Source organism: Lissotriton helveticus, chromosome 5_1 (genome assembly GCF_964261635.1).
Source record: "Lissotriton helveticus chromosome 5_1, aLisHel1.1, whole genome shotgun sequence".
Lineage (NCBI taxonomy): Eukaryota > Metazoa > Chordata > Amphibia > Caudata > Salamandridae > Lissotriton > Lissotriton helveticus.
The window spans coordinates 1,164,953,449-1,164,979,319 of NC_136065.1; the positions used below are offsets into that span (position 1 = coordinate 1,164,953,449).

The window sequence follows — 25,871 nt, forward strand, 5'->3', positions numbered from 1 at the left end:
ATTGACAGTCTCGTAGCCGTAGATGGCGCTACGGTTAACACCGATGCGGGGATAGCCGAAACTTTTGCCACGCATTTTGAGACATTCTATACAGCCCGCGACCTTGCCACCCAGGAGGAGACACTTCAATATCTAGAGGATACAGTCCTACCGACTCTGCCCCCCGAATCGATGGCAGCCCTAGAGGCGGACATAACAGGCGATTAAGTCACTGAGGCCGTTGCCAGACTAAGGCCGGGCAAAACGCCGGGCCCCAATGGCTTCCCGGCAGAGTTCTTTAAGCGAGCGGCAGACCTTCTGTCACGCCACCTTCGAGGCCTTTTTACGGGTGCCTTTAAGGAAAGGGAGTTACCTCCCGACCTAGCGAGGGCCACGATTGTCCCGGTCTACAAAGAGGGCAAGCCGAGGGAGAGTTGCGCCTCATACCGACCGATCTCCCTACTGAACACAGAAGTGAAACTGCTAGCAACCATCTTGGCGGCCCGTCTGAGAGCAGTTATTACGGATCTAGTACATCTAGACCAATCAGGCTTCCTCCCGGATAGAGCCACTAAATACAACCTGTGAGAAGTTGGCCTGATGTGCAGTGCTCACTATTCTAGTGATCACTATATATCAGTCCAAACAACCCTTATTGATGATTGGTTGTAAGTCAACCTTATAGACCAGCTATCCTAGTAGCATGGATACGAGCAGTCTAAGGCTAAGACTCTAGAGGGCGTGTTAAGCCAGCTGTTTTACCATCACATTACCCCTTGAACACCCAGTGAGAGGACACCACACAAGTTGTTATGAAAATAAACAGTGTATTTATTTATAACAAGACTACCCTGGCTCTTTATGAGACAGGGAGCTAAGCACACAACAAAACTCTTACGAAAATACTTTTAAGTTAGCACGTTACACAAATGCCCGAGGGGCACGAAAAACCATATACGCTAAAAGTGGAATGCGAATTACTAGCAGGTAAGTAACAGTTCTAATAGGCTTTGGAATCGCTAGGACTGGACTAGGGAATCGTTAGATTACTACTAGGAGGCCTAGGGGACTCGGGTGCAGAGTGTGCACTCTCACGCGGGATGCGGGACAAAGTCTATGGAAGCTAGAATTCACAAAGTTAGTGTTCACGGGCGAACCCGACCTGGTAGGGAGAAAACGACAGTGGATCCTGACCCTTGGATAGTGAGGCTATGCTGGGACACCGGAGTGCCGAAGTTACCTAGCCCAGGGGCTGCAGCTGCATAGGTCTGAAAAGACGTCGGGGATCTCGTTGCCGGACCAGGAGCCTGGAAGGAAGAAGTTGCTGGCAGGCGACCAGTGAAGGAAAGTTCGATGGATCCAAGCCTGGATCAAGGAAGAAGAAAACCTGAAAGCAGAGGGGACCAAGTTCTTGAATCACTAGCCAGTGATTAAGTGGGCACCAGGATGGCACCGGGCGAAGTCACCGCAGTCAGGTGAGTGGGCGCTGCTGGGCTCTGCAGTCTCTCGGACCAGGAGGCGTTGTCGGCGACCAGGATGGAGGTGCGAGCTGTCCCACGAAGGATGAAGTCGTTGGCGTCGAAGTTACCCAGGATTGGGCAACAAGCCTTGGCTAATTCAAGCCCACGCGGTGGACTCAAAATGGCGTCTTGAGTGGACCAGGAGGGTCCGGGGTGCTCCTCTTCTGGAAGGGAGCAAGGGCCAGTCTGGAGCAACCAGACCAGCAGCAGAAATGTCGTCGGGCGTCGTCAGGAAGGCCACAAGCCAACGGGCTAGTAGCCAAACAACGCGGTGAGCAGCGGAAAGCAGAAGGGCCCCACGCAGATCGTGGAGATGCTGGGGGGCTGCACTTCGGAGCTGGAGCTGCTCAGAGTCGGGGCTTCTCGGACCCCAAAGCACTCACCAGTAGATTACTCGGCGGGCTTGCTGGAAAGAAGTCGTGCAGTCTTGCAGATGGCCGGTCCCTTGAGGTCTCGTCGCACCCACGGTTCTCAGCTGGGCTGTAGAGGTGGGTAGAGGTCAGAGGTGCCAGGGAAGCCGGTTCTCGTCGAGCTGGGCAGTCGGATTCCGGAGGAAGGACTTACACTAGACCGCAGTGTTCTTGGATGGTGCCTGCGGATGCAGGGTGACTACTCCTTAGTCACAAGGGAGAAATCTTAGGAAGAAGTCTTGAGTTCCTTTCGCAGAAAGTAGTTTCAGGATTCAAAGATGATCTGATTTGGAAGGGGGCCAGTCTCTACCTTTATCCTGTAAAAAGGGGCTGGCACGCGACTAAGTCCTGCCCTATGGGTGGGACTAGGAGGGGGGTGGTTACACCCACTTCCTTGGCGGGCTTTTCCCCAGCACAGGGTCTGGAGTGACCCTGGAACTGGTTCCAGCCAGCCTATGCACAGTGAGCACCGGGGTGCCACGTGCAGTCACCTTCCTCTAAAGCCCTGCCTACCTACAATACACAAAACCCTGTCTGGGACGGTGCTGGCACCGCCCCTGGCAGGAAACCCTTTGTCCTTATCTCCTGCTCTGGGAGGACTCCCAGCAGCAGGAGGGCAGACTTGTGTCTCGGTGGCAGCATCCATTTTGTGGATGCTAAGGCTCTGTCTGACTTTTAACCGGGTTATAGGTTACAGGCATGTCGTGTCCCTCTAGAAGGGTGGAATGCTAACCCCGTCGCCAGAATTGGCGAGGGGTTAGTATTCCAATTCGTATGACACCTTACTCGACATGTTTTGATAAAGCGATACCAGAGTTGGCACATAACCGCGAGGATTATAATGCACTTAAGAGTATATGGTATGCGATATCATGGAAACGGCTAAGGGATGGGTCCCGAAAGCCGCAGACAGGCTCAGCTCATGCTAGAGCACCATCTCACACGATTCCAAGCACTCTGCCTTCAGGATTGTTAAGGCCTGCTATAGGAGTGACTGATAGGAGATCTGTGTGTCCATTTTTAGGGTTAGATATAGGTATACTATATCTACAGCAAAGGGTGAGTACACCACCTTGCCCCAGCTGTCGTGCAGCCAGTTGTGTCAGTTTTAGTTAGTCAATCCAGGGGTGGCATAATACATGCTTCAGCCCCTGGGAGACTTCTGGGTGCACCTCAGCCCTGGGTACAGGGACTTGGAGAGGGCCCAGTGCCAATTCAGTACCTGAGTACAATTTGGATAGAGAGAACAGCTAGGCTGTGGGTCTGATTAGCAGGCCCACAGCCAGGGAAAGTCGTAAACCAGTGCAGCAAAAAGCAAAAATCTGGGTGATCATAGGATTGCAGACCCTACTCTCCTACATGACCCCCCCCCAAACTTTGGGACAATAAGCTAACCTTGACCAGGTGAGTCTTCTTGCTCTAAGTGGAAATACCTGGAGAGCCCATCAGCATTGCTGTGATCAGTCCCAGGTCTATGCTCCACTGTAAAATCCATCCCCTGTAGGGAAATGGACCACCTAAGCAGTTTGGGGTTTTCACCCTTCATCTGATTTAGCCACAAGAGGGGCTTATGGTCTGTCTGAATGGTGAAGTGAGTGCCAAACAAGTAGGCCCTCAGCTTCTTCAGGGCCCAGACCACAGCAAAGGCCTCCCTCTCAATAGCTGACCAATTTTTCTCTCTGGGTGTCAACCTCCTACTAATGAAAGCAATAGGCTGATCATTACCATCAAAATTCAGTTGAGACAGAACAGCTCCCACACCCAACTCAGAAGCATCTGTTTGGACAATGAATGGCTTGGAGTAATCTGGACTCTTGAGGATAGGTGCTGTGCACATGGCCTGATTTAGGTCATTGAATGCTTTCTGACAGCTTGCTGTCCACTGAACTTTCTTTGGCATCTTTTTGCTTGTCAGGTCATTAAGGGGGGTCACTATGGACCCATAATTTCTGACAAACTTCCTATAGTACCCAGTCAGGCCCAAGAAAGCTCAAACCTGAGTCTGGGTGATTGGAGGAGTCCAGTCCTTGATGGCCTGTATCTTACTCTCCAGTGGCTGAACCTGGCCTCCACCTACAAGGTGGCCCAGGTATACAACCTGTGACTGCCCTATCTGGCACTTGGTGGCCTTGATAGTGAGGCCTGCCTTTTGCAGGGCCTCTAACACTTTCCTCAGGTGGACCAGGTGATCCTCCCAGGTGGAGCTAAAGACAGCAATATCATCAAGATAAGCTGCACAGAAGTCATCCAGCCCAGTGAGGACTTGATTCACCAACCTTTGGAAGGTGGCAGGTGCATTTTTCAGTCCAAAGGGCATTACCACAAATTGATAATGCCCTCCAGGGGTAGAAAATGCTGTCTTAGGTTTGGCTTCCTCAGCTAACCTGATTTGCCAATACCCAGCTGTCAAATCAAATGTGCTTAAGAAGTTGGCAGAAGCCAATCTATCTATAAGCTCATCTGCTCTTGGTATTGGGTGGGCATCAGTCTTAGTGACTGCATTGAGGCCTCTGTAGTCTACGCAAAACCTCATCTCTCTCTTACCACCCTGGGTGTGAGGCTTTGGCACTAGAACTACTGGGCTAGCCCAAGGGCTATCTGAGGGCTCAATGACTCCCAGTTCCAACATTTTCTGCACTTCAGTTTTGATGCAGTCTCTAACATGATCAGGCTGCCTGTAGATTTTACTCTTAACAGGCAGACTGTCTCCAGTGTCAACATCATGGGTACACCAATCAGTTTGGCTGGGTGTCAGAGAGAACATATGTCGAAAGGATTGCAGAACTTGCCTGCAATCCTGTTGCTGATGTTCAGTGAGGCTGCCACAAAAGACAACACCATCAACTGACCCATCATCAGGATTCTGAGTGAGCAGGTCTGGGAGAGGGTCACTCTCTTCCTCCTGTCCCTCATCTGTGGCCATGAGCAAGCTCATGTCCTTCCTGTCAACATATGCCTTGAGCCTGTTAACATGGAGCACTCTGAGAGGGCTCCTGGGAGTTCCAAGGTCCACCAAGTAGGTAACCTCTCCCTTTTGCTCAATGATGGTGTGGGGCCCAGACCATTTGTCTTTCAGAGCTGCTGGGGCCACTGGCTCCAGCACCCACACCTTCTGTCCTGGCTGGTACACAGTCAGTACAGCCTTTTGGTCATGCCAAGCTTTTTGAAGTTCCTGGCTGGCCTCAAGGTTTTTAGATGCCTTCTCCATATACTCAGCCATCCTGGAGCGGAGACCAAGTACATAGTCCACTATGTTGGTTGCAGGCTTTTTGAGAGGTCTCTCCCATCCTTCCTTCACCAAACACAGGGGTCCTCTTACAGGATGCCCATACAGAAGCTCAAAAGGGCTGTAGCCAACCCCCTTCTGTGGGACCTCTCTGTAAGCAAACAAGAGGCAGGGGATCAGGACATCCCATCTTCTCCTAAGAGGTTCAGGTAGTCCATGAATCATCCCTTTCAGGGTCCTGTTGAATCTCTCAACAAGCCCATTGCATTGTGGATGATAGGGTGTGGTGAACTTGTAGTTCACACCACACTCTTTCCACATGGCAGTCAGATATCCTGACATGAAGTTTGTACCTCTGTCAGAAACGACCTCCTTAGGGAAACCCACTCTGGAGAACACTCCAACTAGGGCTCTTGCCACTACAGGGGCTGTAGTGGTCCTAAGGGGAATAGCCTCAGGATACCTGGTGGCATGGTCCACCACCACCAGTATAAACTTGTGTCCTGATGCTGTCTGGGGTTCCATTGGACCAACAATGTCAATCCCCACTCTTTCAAAGGGAACCCCCACCACAGGTAGTGGTATGAGGGGGGGCCTTTGTTGTGCCACCTGACTTACCACTGGCTTGGCAAGTGACACATGAGCGACAAAACTCCTTGGTATTCTCATTCATATGGGGCCAGTGAAAGTGTGAGACAAGCCTGTCCCAAGTCTTTGTCTGACCTAAATGACCTGCAAGGGGAATCTCATGGGCCAAGGTGAGAAGGAAACCTCTCAGAGACAAGGGGATGACCAGCCTCCTGGTTGCACCAGGCTTGGGGTCTCTTGACTCAGAGTACAGGAGTCCATCTTCCCAGTATACCCTGTGGGCACCTGTGGCATTCCCTGCAGCCTCAGCAGCAGCCTGCTGTCTGAGGGGTTCAAGGGAAGGGCAGCTCAACTGTTCCTTCCCCAGGTCTGCTCTGGAGGGTCCCCCTGAGCCCAGAAACTCAACTTGATCAAGTTCAAGCTCTTTAGGCTCAGTTTCCCTCAGCTCTTCTAGATCAGCCTCCTCAGAGACTTGATCCTCAACCTGGGGCAAGGGGGAAGGCAAAGCCTTACCCTTACTGCTCTTCTTCTTGGAAGGTGTCTGGTCCATGATTTCAGGATCCAGCACCTGTTCAGTGGGGCATCTTCTGGCCTGTGACCTAGTCACAGCAAGCACATGTGCTGGCAAGCCTAACATCTCCATGTGAGTCCTCTGCTCCACTTCTGACCATTGTGATGACTCCAAATCATTGCCCAACAAACAATCAACTGGGAGGTCTGAACTGACTACAACTTTCTTTTGTCCCTTCACTCCACCCCAGGAGAAAGCTACAATTGCCACACTATGACTAGTAGTGACATTGCTGGCATTGGTCACCAGGAAATCAGTACCTGGCATGATCTGTCCAGGGTCCACAAAGTTAGGTGTCACCATGGTGACACTGGCACAAGTGTCCCTATAGGCCTGAGCCATCTTGCCATTAATCAAAGGTGTCTGCCTGTATTTGCCCAAAGTATTGGGACTTATTTCAGGGGACATATCCATATCCCCTGTACAGACAAGGACAGCCTGAGTGAGTGTGCCAACTAGGTTGTCAGACCCCTCAGTACCCAAGGTTAACCCAACTAATGCCTTGGGAGTGACACTACCACTACTGACTGTACTAGGGGGTGCAGTTGCTTTAGGAGCTGTAGTGGCCGGAGTTTGTCCTCCTCCTCTTTTGGTGCACTCACTAAACCAGTGAGATTTACTTTTGCAGTACTGGCACCACCTTTTTGACTGGCCTTCTTGAGCCTTCTTCTTCTGGGAAGCCTGACCCCCACCCTCTTTGGTTTGTTGGGGACCTGGTGAAGACTTCTGGTCATTTTGCTCATTCTTAACATTACCCTTCTGGTCTGCTTTCTTCTGACCACCCTGGTTCTGGTTCTGGTTCTGCTTGATCCTTGTCCTGACCCATTTGTCTGCCTTCTTTCCCAATTCTTGGGGAGAGGTCAGATCTGAATCAACAAGGTGCTGGCGCAGCAACTGGTTCTGACAATTGTTCAAAATTTGTTCTCTCATCATTAGATTATACAATCCTGTGTAATCTGTAACCTTGCTACCCAGCAACCAGCCCTCCAAAGCCTTAGTGGCACAATCCACAAAATCAGACCAGTCCTGAGACTGAGTTTTCTGGGTGTCTCTGAACAGCAACCTGTACTGCTCAGTGGTTAAACCAAACCCATCAACCAGTGTATTCTTCAGGACCTGGTAATTGTTAGCATCCTCCACTCTTGTAGTGAGGAGCTTATCTCTACCTTTACCATCAAAGGAGAGCCACAGTATAGCTGCCCACTGACTCTGGGGAATGTTCTGCACAGTGCAGGCCCTCTCCAGAGCAGCCATCCATTTCTGGATGTCATCCCCTTGCTTAAAGGGGGGCACTATTTTAGTCAGGTGTTTAGTATCTAAACCCTTCTCTCTATCTCTTGGGAGATTGCTGCCACCAGTGGGAGCTAGCCCACTCATCTGCTGCTCTCTTGCCAGGGCAAGCTTCTCTTTGGCCAGGGCAATTTCTTCCCTTTCAATCCTCAGTTCAGCTTGTCTCATCCTAGCCTCATGCTCCTTTCTCTGAGGGGAAGTAAATCTCCTCTGTGGAGGATTCCTTCTCCCCTGAGAAGAGGCATTAGAGTGCAGAGATCTATTGGAGTCCCTAGAAAGAGATCTATCTCTCCTAACTCCAAGGTTAGGCCCACTTCGGGTTAGTACTGGGGGGCCCCCAGATCCTAGCCCAAGTAAGTCTAAGTTGGTCCTAGTTAGCCTTCTGACTACCTCAAGACCCTTGTCTACCTCATCCCCAGAGAGTACCTCCTGATCCTCCTCCTCAACTGCTGAATCAGTGTTGTGGAGATCTGGATCCCCAGAGGTTCCCTCTAAGGCTGGCATGTTCTCATGTAACTGAGAAAGCTTTCTGGCATCATATGTCTCTAAGAGACCTATCAGAAAGGAAGTGGTGGGGTTAGACCCCTGCTTCAGTTTCCTGGAGACACAGATCTGTCTCATCTCATGGAAACTGAGAGCTGCATATCTTGAAGTGACCTGTGGAGGGTCAACACTGACCAGGGGAGTCTCAGTAGAGTCCTCCTGAGTCGACATGCTTTTCTAGTGAGGTGTAAGTGGTGCACTTACCTACACTATATGTTTGCCTACTGATCCCTTGCTAGAGTTGTAGTTTAGGGTGTGCTAGGCCCTAGGAGCTACAACAGCTGGTTCAGTAGAACTCAGAGTATTCTAAGCTGAGTTATATGTACCTTTAGTACTTATGTGATCTTTCACAAGATATTCTTAGGATATGCGTGGTAAAACAACAGCAAGCTCAAATCCCAACCGCTGCTCACCAATGTGAGAAGTTGGCCTGATGTGCAGTGCTCACTATTCTAGTGATCACTATATATCAGTCCAAACAACCCTTATTGATGATTGGTTGTAAGTCAACCTTATAGACCAGCTATCCTAGTAGCATGGATACGAGCAGTCTAAGGCTAAGACTCTAGAGGGCGTGTTAAGCCAGCTGTTTTACCATCACATTACCCCTTGAACACCCAGTGAGAGGACACCACACAAGTTGTTATGAAAATAAACAGTGTATTTATTTATAACAAGACTACCCTGGCTCTTTATGAGACAGGGAGCTAAGCACACAACAAAACTCTTACGAAAATACTTTTAAGTTAGCACGTTACACAAATGCCCGAGGGGCACGAAAAACCATATACGCTAAAAGTGGAATGCGAATTACTAGCAGGTAAGTAACAGTTCTAATAGGCTTTGGAATCGCTAGGACTGGACTAGGGAATCGTTAGATTACTACTAGGAGGCCTAGGGGACTCGGGTGCAGAGTGTGCACTCTCACGCGGGATGCGGGACAAAGTCTATGGAAGCTAGAATTCACAAAGTTAGTGTTCACGGGCGAACCCGACCTGGTAGGGAGAAAACGACAGTGGATCCTGACCCTTGGATAGTGAGGCTATGCTGGGACACCGGAGTGCCGAAGTTACCTAGCCCAGGGGCTGCAGCTGCATAGGTCTGAAAAGACGTCGGGGATCTCGTTGCCGGACCAGGAGCCTGGAAGGAAGAAGTTGCTGGCAGGCGACCAGTGAAGGAAAGTTCGATGGATCCAAGCCTGGATCAAGGAAGAAGAAAACCTGAAAGCAGAGGGGACCAAGTTCTTGAATCACTAGCCAGTGATTAAGTGGGCACCAGGATGGCACCGGGCGAAGTCACCGCAGTCAGGTGAGTGGGCGCTGCTGGGCTCTGCAGTCTCTCGGACCAGGAGGCGTTGTCGGCGACCAGGATGGAGGTGCGAGCTGTCCCACGAAGGATGAAGTCGTTGGCGTCGAAGTTACCCAGGATTGGGCAACAAGCCTTGGCTAATTCAAGCCCACGCGGTGGACTCAAAATGGCGTCTTGAGTGGACCAGGAGGGTCCGGGGTGCTCCTCTTCTGGAAGGGAGCAAGGGCCAGTCTGGAGCAACCAGACCAGCAGCAGAAATGTCGTCGGGCGTCGTCAGGAAGGCCACAAGCCAACGGGCTAGTAGCCAAACAATGCGGTGAGCAGCGGAAAGCAGAAGGGCCCCACGCAGATCGTGGAGATGCTGGGGGGCTGCACTTCGGAGCTGGAGCTGCTCAGAGTCGGGGCTTCTCGGACCCCAAAGCACTCACCAGTAGATTACTCGGCGGGCTTGCTGGAAAGAAGTCGTGCAGTCTTGCAGATGGCCGGTCCCTTGAGGTCTCGTCGCACCCACGGTTCTCAGCTGGGCTGTAGAGGTGGGTAGAGGTCAGAGGTGCCAGGGAAGCCGGTTCTCGTCGAGCTGGGCAGTCGGATTCCGGAGGAAGGACTTACACTAGACCGCAGTGTTCTTGGATGGTGCCTGCGGATGCAGGGTGACTACTCCTTAGTCACAAGGGAGAAATCTTAGGAAGAAGTCTTGAGTTCCTTTCGCAGAAAGTAGTTTCAGGATTCAAAGATGATCTGATTTGGAAGGGGGCCAGTCTCTACCTTTATCCTGTAAAAAGGGGCTGGCACGCGACTAAGTCCTGCCCTATGGGTGGGACTAGGAGGGGGGTGGTTACACCCACTTCCTTGGCGGGCTTTTCCCCAGCACAGGGTCTGGAGTGACCCTGGAACTGGTTCCAGCCAGCCTATGCACAGTGAGCACCGGGGTGCCACGTGCAGTCACCTTCCTCTAAAGCCCTGCCTACCTACAATACACAAAACCCTGTCTGGGACGGTGCTGGCACCGCCCCTGGCAGGAAACCCTTTGTCCTTATCTCCTGCTCTGGGAGGACTCCCAGCAGCAGGAGGGCAGACTTGTGTCTCGGTGGCAGCATCCATTTTGTGGATGCTAAGGCTCTGTCTGACTTTTAACCGGGTTATAGGTTACAGGCATGTCGTGTCCCTCTAGAAGGGTGGAATGCTAACCCCGTCGCCAGAATTGGCGAGGGGTTAGTATTCCAATTCGTATGACACCTTACTCGACATGTTTTGATAAAGCGATACCAGAGTTGGCACATAACCGCGAGGATTATAATGCACTTAAGAGTATATGGTATGCGATATCATGGAAACGGCTAAGGGATGGGTCCCGAAAGCCGCAGACAGGCTCAGCTCATGCTAGAGCACCATCTCACACGATTCCAAGCACTCTGCCTTCAGGATTGTTAAGGCCTGCTATAGGAGTGACTGATAGGAGATCTGTGTGTCCATTTTTAGGGTTAGATATAGGTATACTATATCTACAGCAAAGGGTGAGTACACCACCTTGCCCCAGCTGTCGTGCAGCCAGTTGTGTCAGTTTTAGTTAGTCAATCCAGGGGTGGCATAATACATGCTTCAGCCCCTGGGAGACTTCTGGGTGCACCTCAGCCCTGGGTACAGGGACTTGGAGAGGGCCCAGTGCCAATTCAGTACCTGAGTACAATTTGGATAGAGAGAACAGCTAGGCTGTGGGTCTGATTAGCAGGCCCACAGCCAGGGAAAGTCGTAAACCAGTGCAGCAAAAAGCAAAAATCTGGGTGATCATAGGATTGCAGACCCTACTCTCCTACACAACCTTAGAAGATCCCATAACTGGCTACAAGAAGTAAGGGACCGCAGTGACCCTCATTGGTTCCTCTCGCTGGATGCCGAAAAGGCGTTCGATGCGGTACACTGGCCTTTCCTCTTTGCAGTTTTAGGTAGGTTCGGTTTCGGGCCGAACTTCATTCAATGGGTCCGACTCCTTTACACTACCCCGAGAGCCAGGGTACGGGTAAACGGGACCCTATCGCGTGAATTTCAGATTCAAAGAGGCACACGGCAGGGGTGCCCCCTGTCCCCCCTCCTGTTCACGCTCACTATAGAGGTGCTTGCTGCCAGGATCCGGCAAAACGTTGATATTCACGGCTTCACAAGTAGCGACGCGGCCACGGCCCCAGAAAAAATCTCACTGTACGCAGATGATGTCCTGCTGTACATAACCGAACCAGAAGTTTCGATCCCAGAGCTTTTCAGAGAACTAGAGAGATATGGAGGGATGGCTGGCCAAAAATAAACTGGCACAAATCAGTACTTTATGACCCTGGGGGCCTCAACAGATGGGGGAGTCTACCCAACAACCTACTGACCACCACCGAAGGCTTCCAATATCTCGGGATATTTCTCACCGTGAGTGAGACTCTCTCCTTTGAGAGGAACCTAGAACGGATCATTCTTAACGCGGTGGCGGATATGAACCGATGGCGACTGCTCCCATTGATGCTCCTCGGCGGAGCGGCCATGTATAAAATGGTCACGTTGCCGAAACTCCTTTATGCCTTACAAAATGAATACTATCCGGTACCGGCATCGGTCTTCCACAGGATACATGCGGATCTGCGCTCTTTCCTGTGGCTCAGCAAGCACGCCAGGGTGGCCCTGTCTACGCTACAGAGGCACCAATACAGTGGTGGAATATCACTCCCCAACCTGGAGGCCTACAATTGGGCAAAACATCTAACGCCAATAAACGACTGGCTCCATGCCCCGGCGGACCACCCGACATACGCCCTGGAAAGAGCGAAAATGTCGTCCAAAAACATACTATGCTATTTGTACGGAACCTTTAGAAGGTCCTCCCTCCTCCCGGCCACGGCAGTAACACTCGCCGCATGGACGAAGGCCAACCGTCGCATGGGGTGGGACAGGAAACCCACACGTCAGACTCCACTGTGGCACTGTCAGTGGTTGACGGAACTCCACAAATTACGAGGTTTCCGACGGTGGGATGACATAGGCATCTCTACTACAGGAGATGTAATTGCCAAGGGAGAGCTCAAGTCTTTCCAAGCACTTAAGGCGACCTTCGGGCTCCACGACACACAACGCTTCAAATACATACAATTACGACACGCCTGGAGGGCCCAAAATGTCACACTCACAGATATCCCTGAGTATGCACCACTGGAGGGGAGTCTCCTTCTAGAGCAGATATCGGGACAAGCGGTCTCACTGACATATAAAACATTAACTAATCATCACCTAGGGAACCTAGCGAAGCTCAGGACCACCTGGGAGACAGATGTAGGCGAGATGGAGGACTTAGATTGGGAGACGGTCCTGATGCATCCTCGGGAGGTGGCAATCAAGTCCCGACTGCGATTGATTCAGTTAAACGTACTCCATAGAACATACTATGACAGGCAGCGGCTGTGCAGAATGGGGAAGGTGGAGGACCCAAGTTGCCTTAGATGCCATCGAGGGGTGGGAGATTTCTACCACACGATATGGTCCTGCACTGTAATACAAACCTACTGGACCCAGGTGTTTCAAGAATTAGAGGAGGTCCTGGAGGACCCGATCCCACTAGATCCCAAGCTAGCACTGTTGGGTATGACCAACGACATAGATTTGACACGCCCCCTCCTTATATTCTTGGTTCTAGCCCTGGTAGTCGCGAAAAGGGACATCGCAAAACACTGGGGCGCGCCGGAACCCCAGGACATGGAGGAATGGAGAAGAGGGCTGGACCTCTATATGGCAGCCGAAAGGGTAACCTATAAGGCCAGGGGGTGCCCCAAAAAATTCCGCAGAGTTTGGTCTAAGTGGAGGCACTACCATGGATTGGATGGGGGGCTCTGAGGGAGGGTTTCCCGGGATTACCGTGGGATGGGCTGCTGAGACATAGGAGACACGGTCACTGAGAAGGAGTCGGGCACAACAGCACCCGCTGTTTCTTGTGATATACCTGAGATCTATGATCTGGAGGGAGGGTGGGCGTTACACGGACGGATGGGCGGGAAGGGAGTGGGTGGTGGGAGATGTGGCTGTTACAAAGTCTTACGTGCAGCATGATGGAGGTAAACGAACTGGGAGTTATTGTTAATAGGGGGGGGTGTTTCAGCAAAAAAGAAAAATGCAGATGCCTGGATAGTCCCTTGAATGCTCAGCAACGTATCTAAGTTTGCACTATGGGCGCTATACTGAAACTCGCCGCCCGGCGTCCGGGATGTGGGCTGAGTGGCCGTGTATCCATCAATTGATAGTGAGGGGCGCTACTAGTGACTCTTGATTGGAGTACTTGAGTGTTTACTATTGGAACCCTGTAAATCTGCAATAAAAAATAATAAAAAATAAAAAAAGAGTGGCGGCAAAGTGCTGAACAAACTGCAGTATGCAGAACACACCCATATCCACGGTGACATACACCTCTGGTGAATGGAGTATAGTGGATGCAACCATGTCACCCCAGCCAGTGGGGGTCCTTGCAGGAATGTTGCCTGCTACGCCCCACCCGTAAGCGTAAGCAGAGTGAGATGGGCCGGCGTACGCCAGGCCAGTGTAGGGGTGTGAATAAAAAGCACGTAGCCCTGGGTGTTGTCCTCTTCCGGAAAGCCTAACATCTCAGCGAGGGCAGCGCCTCCCACGCCACCACGAGGCCAATGCTGTACTCGTTAGCGGAGTTGCCTGAGATCATGTGCGCCTGCCATTCCCCGGCCCGCTACACCACAAACCCGTCAGGCCCGACTCTGCGCAGCCAGGCCACACTAATCAGCATCCGACACCGGCGTGTTTCATGGAGGGCCCACCACGTGCCAGTGTAAGGTCCAAGCCCAAGGCCCGTGACCCGCCAGCCTTTCAGACCACCGATGTCCCCCCGACGCTGGCCCAAATTACTCCTTTCTCATTTACATATTCTACTGGCGACCTCTGCGGCCCAGTGGGTCACATATGTGAGACTGTGTCCTGGCTCCTGAATGGCAGTGACCCCAAATCTGGGACAGCGGCCACAGCACAAGACCCCCTTCGATCTGAGAGGCATAGTGCCATATGCGCATCTTGTGACACATCCCACAACAAACCCTGTCCAATGCCAGCCGGCGAGCCGTGCTGCCACAAACCCTGTCCAACTCCAGCCAGCGAGCCGTGGATGAGGGACCAGGTCAACCCTGCGGACCAGTAGGTCTCACATCCAGCACCTAGTCGCAAATCACGAATGGCTGAATCCACACCGGTGGTTGCATGCAGAGGAGAAGGAGGAAGATGCGGCTCAGTCTGGACAAAAGCCAGGTCACAGTCACAGAGGTTACTGAACACGTGGTGCCACTGAACCTGAACTACGCAGGCCGGTGGGGCCACCAACCTATGCCGGCGACACTCGGTGAATGGCCCGTGCTGACCGCTGCCTCCGGCCTACACTGTTTTCGGCCTAGGCTGTGCTCAAGTAGGCCACAGATTTGGAACTGAACATTGAGTATGCAAAGGCAGATTAGAAAAATGGCCGACGGGTGAGGAGCTCGAAAAGGGGAGCTCCGAGGCTAGGGATCGAAAAATGCTCATATATCCCTATTAGCCCCGAGCCAGGTCCCGATAACAGGAAGATAACAGGAACATTTGTACAAACCAGAACAGAAACGGACTATCGGGACCACGCCCCTTCGTGGAAGGTCATATCCTCGCTGCGGAGGAGCTGCACGAACACGGAGCAGCTCAGGCATCACTGGATCCGGACCTCTCCTTGCGAAACCGGGCGACCGGAGCAGTCTTGATGTGGGGTGAGGAGGGCTGTGGACTCTCGAACACGCCAGAGACAGGAGATAATTTTTCACCGGCTCTGAGCAGACCGGGATGTCTCCCGCAAGTTCTCTACTTGAAGGGGAGGCAGGCACAAAAGGCATTGGAGGGAGCGCCCTCATTTCCATACGCTATCTCAACAGCTGGGGCTTGTTGAAGGAACAGTTTCCCCTCACAAGCGGCGCCAACATTCGATCACGTTAATCCCAATGAGACTTTTAGTCGGGGCTTAAAGGTTGTGACGACCCGCCCCAGACGCGAACGACCAGCACTGGAGCACGTAAGCCTGCATGTACTGCCTCCTGGGTATGAGATCGTAGTCAATTGTTGGGACCACGTGTCACTCCCAACCTTAGCTTATAAGCATTGATCGCATTGCCCCCAGTTCTAACTTTGATGTCATTGAGGACTCACTTGTTTCATTATTTCTTAAGGGGGCATTACAGGGACTCCATTCTGAAACCCATGCACGATTCTCGCCAGATCCCCTTACAGCACACAGAAAGAGTGAAAGGACTAATATCCACGAGACCCTCCATGGAAAGGGAAAAAGGACCACCCCAATTTAGTGCATATAGAGAGAGACATAGGACTGCACCCTCAAAACTGTCTCACTCATAGAAAGAGTGATAGGACTACATAGCATTCCTCCAGATGCTCTCTACAAATCCAACGGTCATCTTGCACTGGCCTCAATGTCCATCGGAATGGGCTACTCCAGAGCAGACACTGGAATAATCTTTGGAAAAGAAATAAAATTCACTACAGCACACTATCTAATTACTTCCGGTTTAACCAATTGGCTTTCCCCTCTCCACCTCCCTGGATAGCCTTACATGTAGATCACACTAAAAAGACTCAGATCAATGCAACCCTCCCATCTACAACCCAAACCCATCCACACCCCTAATCTTGATGCACGCCCCTCCGATACATACCTCTCCCCCTTCCTCTTTGACTATTCCCCCTCCCCCTCCCCGGGACAGCCTGACCTGTAGTCCTCATCACGCAGACTCAGATCACTGCCACCCTCCAATCTACACCCCAACCCCATCCACCCCTACCCTACCCCCAGACCAAACAATTAACAAGCCTCCTATACCAGACCCTAGACTCGATGAAATCCTTCTCTCACTACAATATATTAATGATGACCTCCAAACGCTACGGAACATGATCTGACAGCAACACAAGATTAACGACATGCCGATGATAAGAACTGGAACCCTCACAGCAACATTCCAGCATCAGGTGCATTTACGATCCCCTAAGCATCCACACCCAAGATGGAAAACAGTACTTAACCACAATTCCAAAACCCGACCGTCCCGCAGGAAAAATACTCTAACTGCCAAGGATATACTTTCCCTACTCCTTTCTTACGATCCCCCCAAACCCAGCCAAACCACATAGACCCGTTCAATCCGAATAAACCCTCCCAAATCGAAACCATCCATCGCATGACACACAGAGCCCCTACTCATGCAAGTTCCATTAACACTGGAACCTCCTACTACCACCAAGCAACGTCTCAAATGCATTCTACTAAATTCTAGATCAGCCTTAAAACACGCAGCTGACATAGCTGACCTAATACTCACTCAAGAACCTGACCTCTTATTCCTAACTGAAACATGGCTAAATGAGTCTTCCATGCCGATCGTAGACATTCTGGTTCCGCCGATCATGACATCACCAGATTAGACAGACCTGATAGACTAGAAGGCGGTATTGCCTGCATTCCCCAGAACAGTCTCTCAGTGAACAGCTCACCTTCACCAGATCTATCCTCTTGTGAATACCTCTGCTTAGATATCCCAAGTAATAACAAACCAATTTGCTCATTACACATATTCTACCACCCGCCAGGCGATAACATCACCTTCATCGAGCAATTTATGGATATCGTGACCACTCATACTGGGCAACATAATACCCAAATATTCCTTGGCGATTTCAATCTCCACTGGAACAACCCTAACAATCCGGCAGTAAATAGCCTCAAAACATTCCTTTCTGTCCTTGACCTCACCCAAATCTGCACTAACCCCACACATGTCAAAGGTTCAACCCTTGACTTGGTTATTGCCAACCCAGAAGCTATCCAGCTTAGTACAATCCTCCTTTGTGATTGGTCCGATCATCATGCCATCACCTTCTCCATCAAGGAATCAGTTAAACTACACTCAGTACAACCCGCGAGACCTAAAATATGGAAGAGGAATCTAAAAAAAAAACTAACAGACCTATCCACATCCGCCAGTGTCAACCTCCTGCTCCCCCCCGGAAGACCTAACTAATGTTCAAGCTTGGACACAACACTACTTTAACTCCATGTCCTTGATCTTAGATACAACTGCGCCTCTACAATTGAAAAGGATCTCCACAAAAGATTCTAAACCTTGGTATGACGGCAGACTCAACAAGGACAGACGAGCCCTTAGATTAGCTAAAAGGCGTTGGAGGTCAGCGCCTTCCACGGATCATCTCAATCTGCTCCGATCCACCAGAAACTCGTACTATAGAAAGATCAGACATTCAAAAGCAAACTTTTCCAAACTTCAGCTAGATCAAGCCAAGAACCAACCCAAAAACTATTTGAACTAGTCAAAACTCAATCTAGTGGCTTAGCTCATCCTCCCCAAGCTGGTCAAGGTACGCCACCCAGCTGCGAAGAATTTTCCTCCTTCTTCACGAAAAAAACAAAACTCCTGAAAACAGACTAACTTAAGTCCTCATTGGCTCAGTCTAACTTTCTGAAGGACTCATCATCCCACATTCTAGCAACCCCAATCAGCGGCTCATCTAAGCTCGCCCTCAAAAATACGCCTCCTGGGACACCTTCACATTCTATAGCGAAGAAGTAATTCTAAAAGCTCTCACGTCCCTCCAACCACTTCTCAGACCCCCTTCTTGCAAACTACTTCAAAGATCTCATACCGGCGCTACTGCCACTTCGGACAAAGATTATAAATGCCTCCTTAGTCCAAGGAACTATTCCTGAACTTCTCAAATCAGGTCAATCTTCCCCCATCCTAAAAAAGACGACAGCTGACCCCATAGACCTAAAAAACTACTGACCAATTTCAAACATCCCAACTCTGGCTAAACTCCTAGAAAAATGTGTTCTCAGCCAGTTAGTCAAACACATCACCAACTTTCACCTGCTCAATAAATTCCAATCTGGTTTCTAGGCAGGACATAGTACTGAATCGGCTATGACCCACATAGTAGATGACGCACTAAGAATCCTAGACCAGAACGAAACCTGCCTACTTATCCTGCTTGACTTATCTTCGGCCTTTGACACCGTCAAACACAATAATCTTCTAGATCTCTTGCAATACAGAATGGGCTTATCAGGGTCAGTACTAAATTGGTTTACCTCTTTCCTCCTGAATAGATCCCAAAGGTTCAAGGTCAACCAATCTCTGTCCACGACCGTCCCAGTCACATTAGGAGTCCTGCAGGGCTCCTCCCTCTCACCTACACTGTTTAACCTATTGATGGAGCCGCTCACTGAGATTCTCGAATCATCAAATATCCACTTTCACATGAACGCAGACGATACGCAACTATACTTAAAGATAAATTCTCCGGATTACATAAAATCTCTCGATCTAACTTTACAAAATACTCAGTCATGGTTGACTGAAAACCACCTCAAACTAAACGCTCTCAAAACTGAATTCTTACTAATCACCCCACCTAACCAACCAGCCAACATACACGATTGGCTTAAACAACTTACAGCGTTCAACTGCCAACCTCTTATAATAGACTCAGCAAAATCTCTGGGAGTAACTCTGGACAGTAACCTAAACATGCAAAAACACATCAGTGCCGCAGCAAAAGGAGCAAACTTTCAGATGAGCACTCTGAGAAAATTAAAACCCTTCCGCCCAGTAAACGACTTCAAGCTGGCAGTCCAAGCACGAGTAATTCCCAGACTAGAATAAGGTAGTGCAACTCTCTGTGGACTCCCTAATCTACAACTGCCCCCCTAAGAGCATCACTCAGCTCAGCGGCCAGGCTCATCACAGGCTCCAAAAGAAATAGCCACATCTCCCCTGACTTCAAAGCTTTCAATTGGCTACCCTTCGAAGCAAGAATTCAATAAAAAAATCACCTGCATGACGCATAAAGCTATACATCACAACACCCGAGGTATCTGACCCAGAAACTGGAACTTTTGTGTGGAAACAGATTATCCAGGAGTGCCAGCAACCTTCTTCTAAAGCCTCAAAGATTTTCCAAGAAGAAAACTTATAACCGGCTTTCTCTGGTATTGCTCCAAAGATTTGGAATGCACTACCCCCAGAAACCAGACTTAACCCTTCAACTGCCTACTTCAAAAAAGAAGTCAAATCTCTTCTCATGTCGAAATTCACTTGAACATTGATGTGGACTCTTAGAACAACCAGCAGGAACTTAAGACTTTATTTCGAAATACTAGGTTTCTTATGTACATTGTCTCCTTTGTTTAATTACCTCACTGGTAGAGTGCTCTGATACCCGCAATGGCCGTGTTCACGCTATATAAAACCTTCAAAATAAAATAAAATAAATAAATACACATCATTGCACGCAATGAGAGGCCTAAGAGGATGTCGCTTTGCATCTTGGCGGAGAAAAAAGGATCATTGTTACGGAGGTGTTCGTACACTACCAACAACTGCCCTGGTGTCACTAGCGCTGTGCATCGTGAGCCAAATACACGTGGCTGTGGGCCACTGCTGACATCTATTCACTCACCAACACACCCATACACACACTCACCCACCCATACAGCTCTTAAAACACGCCTTCTTTAACCCATACACCCAGTGAATCACCCACTGACACATCTATGCACAGAATCACACACTCCTCACCCACCCACATAGACACTCAGGCACCCATAAAGATACTCAGACAAACAATCAATAACCCATATAGACACTCATGTAGCTACTCACTAGAAATGCAGCCGCTTACACACCAACTAACAGACTGACACAGACATTCACACAGTTTAGTCACTAACCTATGCATTCAGTAAGACACGTTTAATCACTCACTTACACAGTCAGTCACGCACCTACTAAATCATCCATTCAGACACTCATACACCCACTCATTCTTCAATACACCTTGGCATTTATATATATACAAGATATTTAAACTTTACAGAAACACACAGTCATTGGATGATGTCATCAGTGATGTCTTCAGTGATGTCATTTGAGATGTCATCAGTGATGTCATCAGTGATGCCACTTACCTTGGCATGAATGATCTAATATGTGATGTCATCAGCAGTGCATTGCAGGGGCGCGAGTTATAGTTAGCTCAACTAACTGTAAATGGCAGAATTTCTCTGGTTTTGTACAAGTAAAATGTCCACCTAACTATAACGTCCCTAAAATCTGTGTTTTTTCACAGAATATCTATATCTATATATATATATATATATATATATATATATATATCCAAACATCACAAGTTGCCCTGCATAGAGACGCCAACACGGAAGTAGGTATCACCTTCTTTATTTGCAGGCAGTAGACAAAATACAAAGACACATTTCCAGCAAGTCGCCAAACGTTTCAGGCTCCATGCCCTTGTTCACTGGCGTGTGTTGAAATTCCCGGCAGCTGTGTGGACTTATTACCATATAACTCCCCCCATGTTGGGACTTCAAAATGCAGAGTTGCTTTGTGGGTCAGGTAGTCCTACTTAACCCAAAGTGGGTGCTCCGGGTGTTTTCAAACACTCATATCAATCCCAAGTGGGGATTGATACCTACTTCCGTGTTGGCGTCTCTATGCAGGGCAACTTGTGATGTTTGGATTTAAAGAGCGGCGCGCCTCGCCACAGAGATGCCCCCCCCGCATATCCAGCGGGCCTGCAGCGCCTGACAACACGGGCGCTTTGAGGGGAAGTAAGTGCCGAACTTTGCAGGAATGAACATTGGCAGGCACAGTGTGTTTTCCCTTTTCTTTGGCACCCAATTGGGATTGATATGAGTGTTTGAAAACACCCGGAGCACCCACTTTGGGTTAAGTAGGACAACCTGACCCACAAAGCAACTCTGCATTTTGAAGTCCCAACATGGGCGGAGTTATATGGTAATAAGTCCACACAGCTGCCGGGACTTTCAACACACGCCAGTGAACAAGGGCATGGAGCCCGAAACGTTTGGCGACTTGCTGGAAATGTGTCTTCGCATTTTGCCTACTGCCTGCAAATAAAGAAGGTGATACCTACTTCCGTGTTGGCGTCTCTATGCAGGGCAACTTGTGATGTTTGGATTTAAAGAGCGGTGCGCCTCGCCGCAGAGATGCCCCCCGCATATCCAGCAGGCCTGCAGCGCCTGACAACACGGGCGCTTTGAGGGGAAGTAAGTGCCGAACTTTGCAGGAATGAACATTGGCAGGCACAGTGTGTTTTCCCTTTTCTTTGGCACCCACTTGGGATTGTTATGAGTGTTTGAAAACACCCGGAGCACCCACTTTGGGTTAAGTAGGACTACCTGACCCACAAAGCAACTCTGCATTTTGAAGTCCCAACATGGGCGGATTTATATGGTAATAAGTCCACACATCTGCCGGGACTTTCAACACACGCCAGTGAACAAGGGCATGGAGCCCGAAACGTTTGGCGACTTGCTGGAAATGTGTCTTCGCATTTTGCCTACTGCCTGCAAATAAAGAAGGTGATACCTACTTCCGTGTTGGCGTCTCTATGCAGGGCAACTTGTGATGTTTGGATTTAAAGAGCGGCGCGCCTCGCCGCAGAGATGCCCCCCGCATATCCAGCAGGACTGCAGCGCCTGACAACACGGGCGCTTTGAGGGGAAGTAAGTGCCGAACTTTGCAGGAATGAACATTGGCAGGCACAGTGTGTTTTCCCTTTTCTTTGGCACCCACTTGGGATTGATATGAGTGTTTGAAAACACCCGGAGCACCCACTTTGGGTTAAGTAGGACTACCTGACCCACAAAGCAACTCTGCATTTTGAAGTCCCAACATGGGCGGAGTTATATGGTAATAAGTCCACACAGCTGCCGGGACTTTCAACACACGCCAGTGAACAAGGGCATGGAGCCCGAAACTTTTGGCGACTTGCTGGAAATGTGTCTTCGCATTTTGCCTACTGCCTGCAAATAAAGAAGGTGATACCTACTTCCGAGTTGGCGTCTCTATGCAGGGCAACTTGTGATGTTTGGATTTAAAGAGCGGCGTGCCTCGCCGCAGCGATGCCCCCCGCATATCCAGCGGGCCTGCAGCGCCTGACAACACGGGCGCTTTGAGGGGAAGTAAGTGCCGAACTTTGCAGGAATGAACTTTGGCAGGCCCAGTGTGTTTTCCCTTTTCTTTGGCACCCACTTGGGATTGATATGAGTGTTTGAAAACACCCGGAGCACCCACTTTGGGTTAAGTAGGACCACCTGGCCCACAAAGCAACTCTGCATTTTGAAGTCCCAACATGGGCGGAGTTATATGGTAATAAGTCCACACAGCTGCCGGGACTTTCAACACACGCCAGTGAACAAGGGCATGGAGCCCGAAACGTTTGGCGACTTGCTGGAAATGTGTCTTCGCATTTTGCCTACTGCCTGCAAATAAAGAAGGTGATACCTACTTCCGTGTTGGCGTCTCTATGCAGGGCAACTTGTGATGTTTGGATTTAAAGAGCGGCGCGCCTCGCCGCAGAGATGCCCCCCGCATATCCAGCGGGCCTGCAGCGCCTGACAACACGGGCGCTTTGAGGGGAAGTAAGTGCCGAACTTTGAAGGAATGAACATTGGCAGGCACAGTGTGTTTTCCCTTTTCTTTGGCACCCACTTGGGATTGATATGAGTGTTTGAAAACACCTGGAGCACCCACTTTGGGTTAAGTAGGACTACCTGACCCACAAAGCAACTCTGCATTTTGAAGTCCCAACATGGGCCGAGTTATATGGTAATAAGTCTACACAGCTGCCGGGACTTTCAACACACGCCAGTGAACAAGGGCATGGAGCCCGAAACGTTTGGCGACTTGCTGGAAATGTGTCTTCGCATTTTGCCTACTGCCTGCAAATAAAGAAGGTGATACCTACTTCCGTGTTGGCGTCTCTATGCAGGGCAACTTGTGATGTTTGGATTTAAAGAGCGGCGCGCCTTGCCGCAGAGATGCCCCCCCGCATATCCAGCGGGCCTGCAGCGCCTGACAACACGGGTGCTTTGAGGGGAAGTAAGTGCCGAACTTTGCAGGAATGAACATTGGCAGGCACAGTGTGTTTTCCCTTTTCTTTGGCACCCACTTGGGATTGATATGAGTGTTTGAAAACACCCTGAGCACCCACTTTGGGTTAAGTAGGACTACCTGACCCACAAAGCAACTCTGCATTTTGAAGTCCCAACATGAGCGGAGTTATATGGTAATAAGTCCACACAGCTGCCGGGACTTTCAACACACGCCAGTGAACAAGGGCATGGAGCCCGAAACGTTTGGCGACTTGCTGGAAATGTGTCTTCGCATTTTGCCTACTGCCTGCAAATAAAGAAGGTGATACCTACTTCCGTGTTGGCGTCTCTATGCAGGGCAACTTGTGATGTTTGGATATATATATATATATATATATATATATATATATATATGTTTTGTTAAAAAATGCTGTGGTAATATAATACTTTTTTTGCGGTTGTACAAATAAGACAAGGTTTGTACCCTCGAGGGATGAACCATATGGGGATAAGGAGGAACAAAAGTGTCTAGTATATTATATAACGTCTTCTCCAGCCTTCAATAAAGCAACCTTTTACTCTGTGTCCACCGCTATGCTCCAAAATGGGCAGCAATTAACATTGTATGCAGTAGCGTAACACACGCCCCGCAGCCCCCGTGGTGCGGGCGGGTCCCCGAGCCCCAGGGGGTCCCCTCGACAGAGTACCCTAGCCTGTGGGCACCTGGTTGAATCCAGAGGGGGCCCTCCATGGACCTTGCAGGGGGGTCCTCAAGTTTTGTTACGCCATTGATTGTATACACTTTCCTAAGCAGTTAAATAGTATCAATATCGTCTATAGCTACCTGCAAGTTTTTCGACCAACTACTAATTATTTAATCAATAGTGTGGCTGATATTAATCTGCATATGTGCAAAAAGGTGTCTTATTTCAACACTGCAGGGTTTCATCCATGCTTCCAACAGAGACCAAGTCTTGCTCAAAACGTCTTCCAAAATTGCTTCTGAGTTTAGTGGCTGAGTGTTCCATGGAATCTTAAGATAATTTATTTGGTTTGGACACAACTGGGTAAGAGTCTATATGCTTACTTCCATTCCATCCATCACTTAGGTTGTGCATCTTGCTCTCAAATGGAAACAATTCCTTTAGACATAATCGAGCAAACCCTGATAATGAAATCGAATGCTATTTAGACATCCTATGGTTGTTATGTCCAGTATCTACAATTTACATTGTTTGTGATATTATTACTGTAAAAATAAGACTCTAAACTTTGGTTCAGATCAGTTTCAAAATTCAATAGTCCAAATATACGATTCAAAATCTGGTATTACCAGTCACCCCAGTTAACTGAGAGCAATGAAAGTTTAAAATATGCGCCTGCAGATGAAGAAAAATATTTTGAGACATAAAGTGGAGGAGTAGAGAAAAGAAAGAAACCAAGCAAGAGTTATCCTCATAACTGCATTACATCTGCTGCTGAAGACAGTTCTATTTTTTAGGTCATTCTTCTTCAATTAATTTCAATATATCCAGAACTGAAACACAAAGTTTGATCCCCGGATACACTTTGCTATATACAGTTTTCAGGTTGACTATCTGAGGAGCTCAATTTCATGATGGCCGACTGCCATGTTTAACTAGCGCCCATGGTGATGCCAGAATTTCTTGACTAACGATTTAGCAACAATACCAGTATTTGCAATATTAGAGGCTACTATCACTGCCTTATTCGCATAGAGTAAAACCTTTGTCTCTGCAATCCTAGTAGAAAGGCAGCAATAGATTGATTTTGGACCACTTTGTCAATGAATTGCTGAATAAAAATAAAAAAAAAGAGAGGTGATAATAGACACTTTTGTCTTGTGCTTGACAGTAAAGGCTTAGAAGGGCTTAGAGAATGGCCACATTTACTAAAACTCTCACGACAGATGATTGGTATAGTGCAGGTGGCTAATGCAGAATTATAGAATGACACCTTTATACAACATAAATGCCTACAGGAACCACAACCAAATCAATCAACATTGTTTCTGGATCCAAAAGAACCACTCCGAGTTCAGTCTGGATCAGCTCATTCTGACACAACAGTAAAAGTGATCATATGACTTTTGCTGTTGGATACTGGAATAAAACCACATGGAAATGGACAAGCAATATAAAATAAATGTTGTTACATGACTCACTATGGTGTTGTGTAAACTGTCATTACACAGTTAAAAAGAGGGATTGTCCAATATGGTTTGAGTTCCAGATAACATTTATTGCTTTCGGGAAGAACGTCCATGGGACTTTGTTCCAGGGCACAGTGCTCACATTTTCTGGTGTTACAGATGATAGGACGGTGCCACCACAGTGCAACTGCAAGGTGTGATTAGCAACACTTGAAGAATTATCTAATTCTATGGAAATTTCTAGACCTGGGCGGT

General features: G+C 49.2%; 1 protein-coding gene across 1 annotated transcript in view; it reads right to left on the reverse strand.

Moving 5' to 3' along the window:
* NRAP (nebulin related anchoring protein) overlaps positions 1 to 25,871 on the reverse strand; it is a 417,859-nt gene that overhangs the window by 224,081 nt on the left and 167,907 nt on the right. The gene's annotated exons all lie outside the window — the stretch shown is intronic.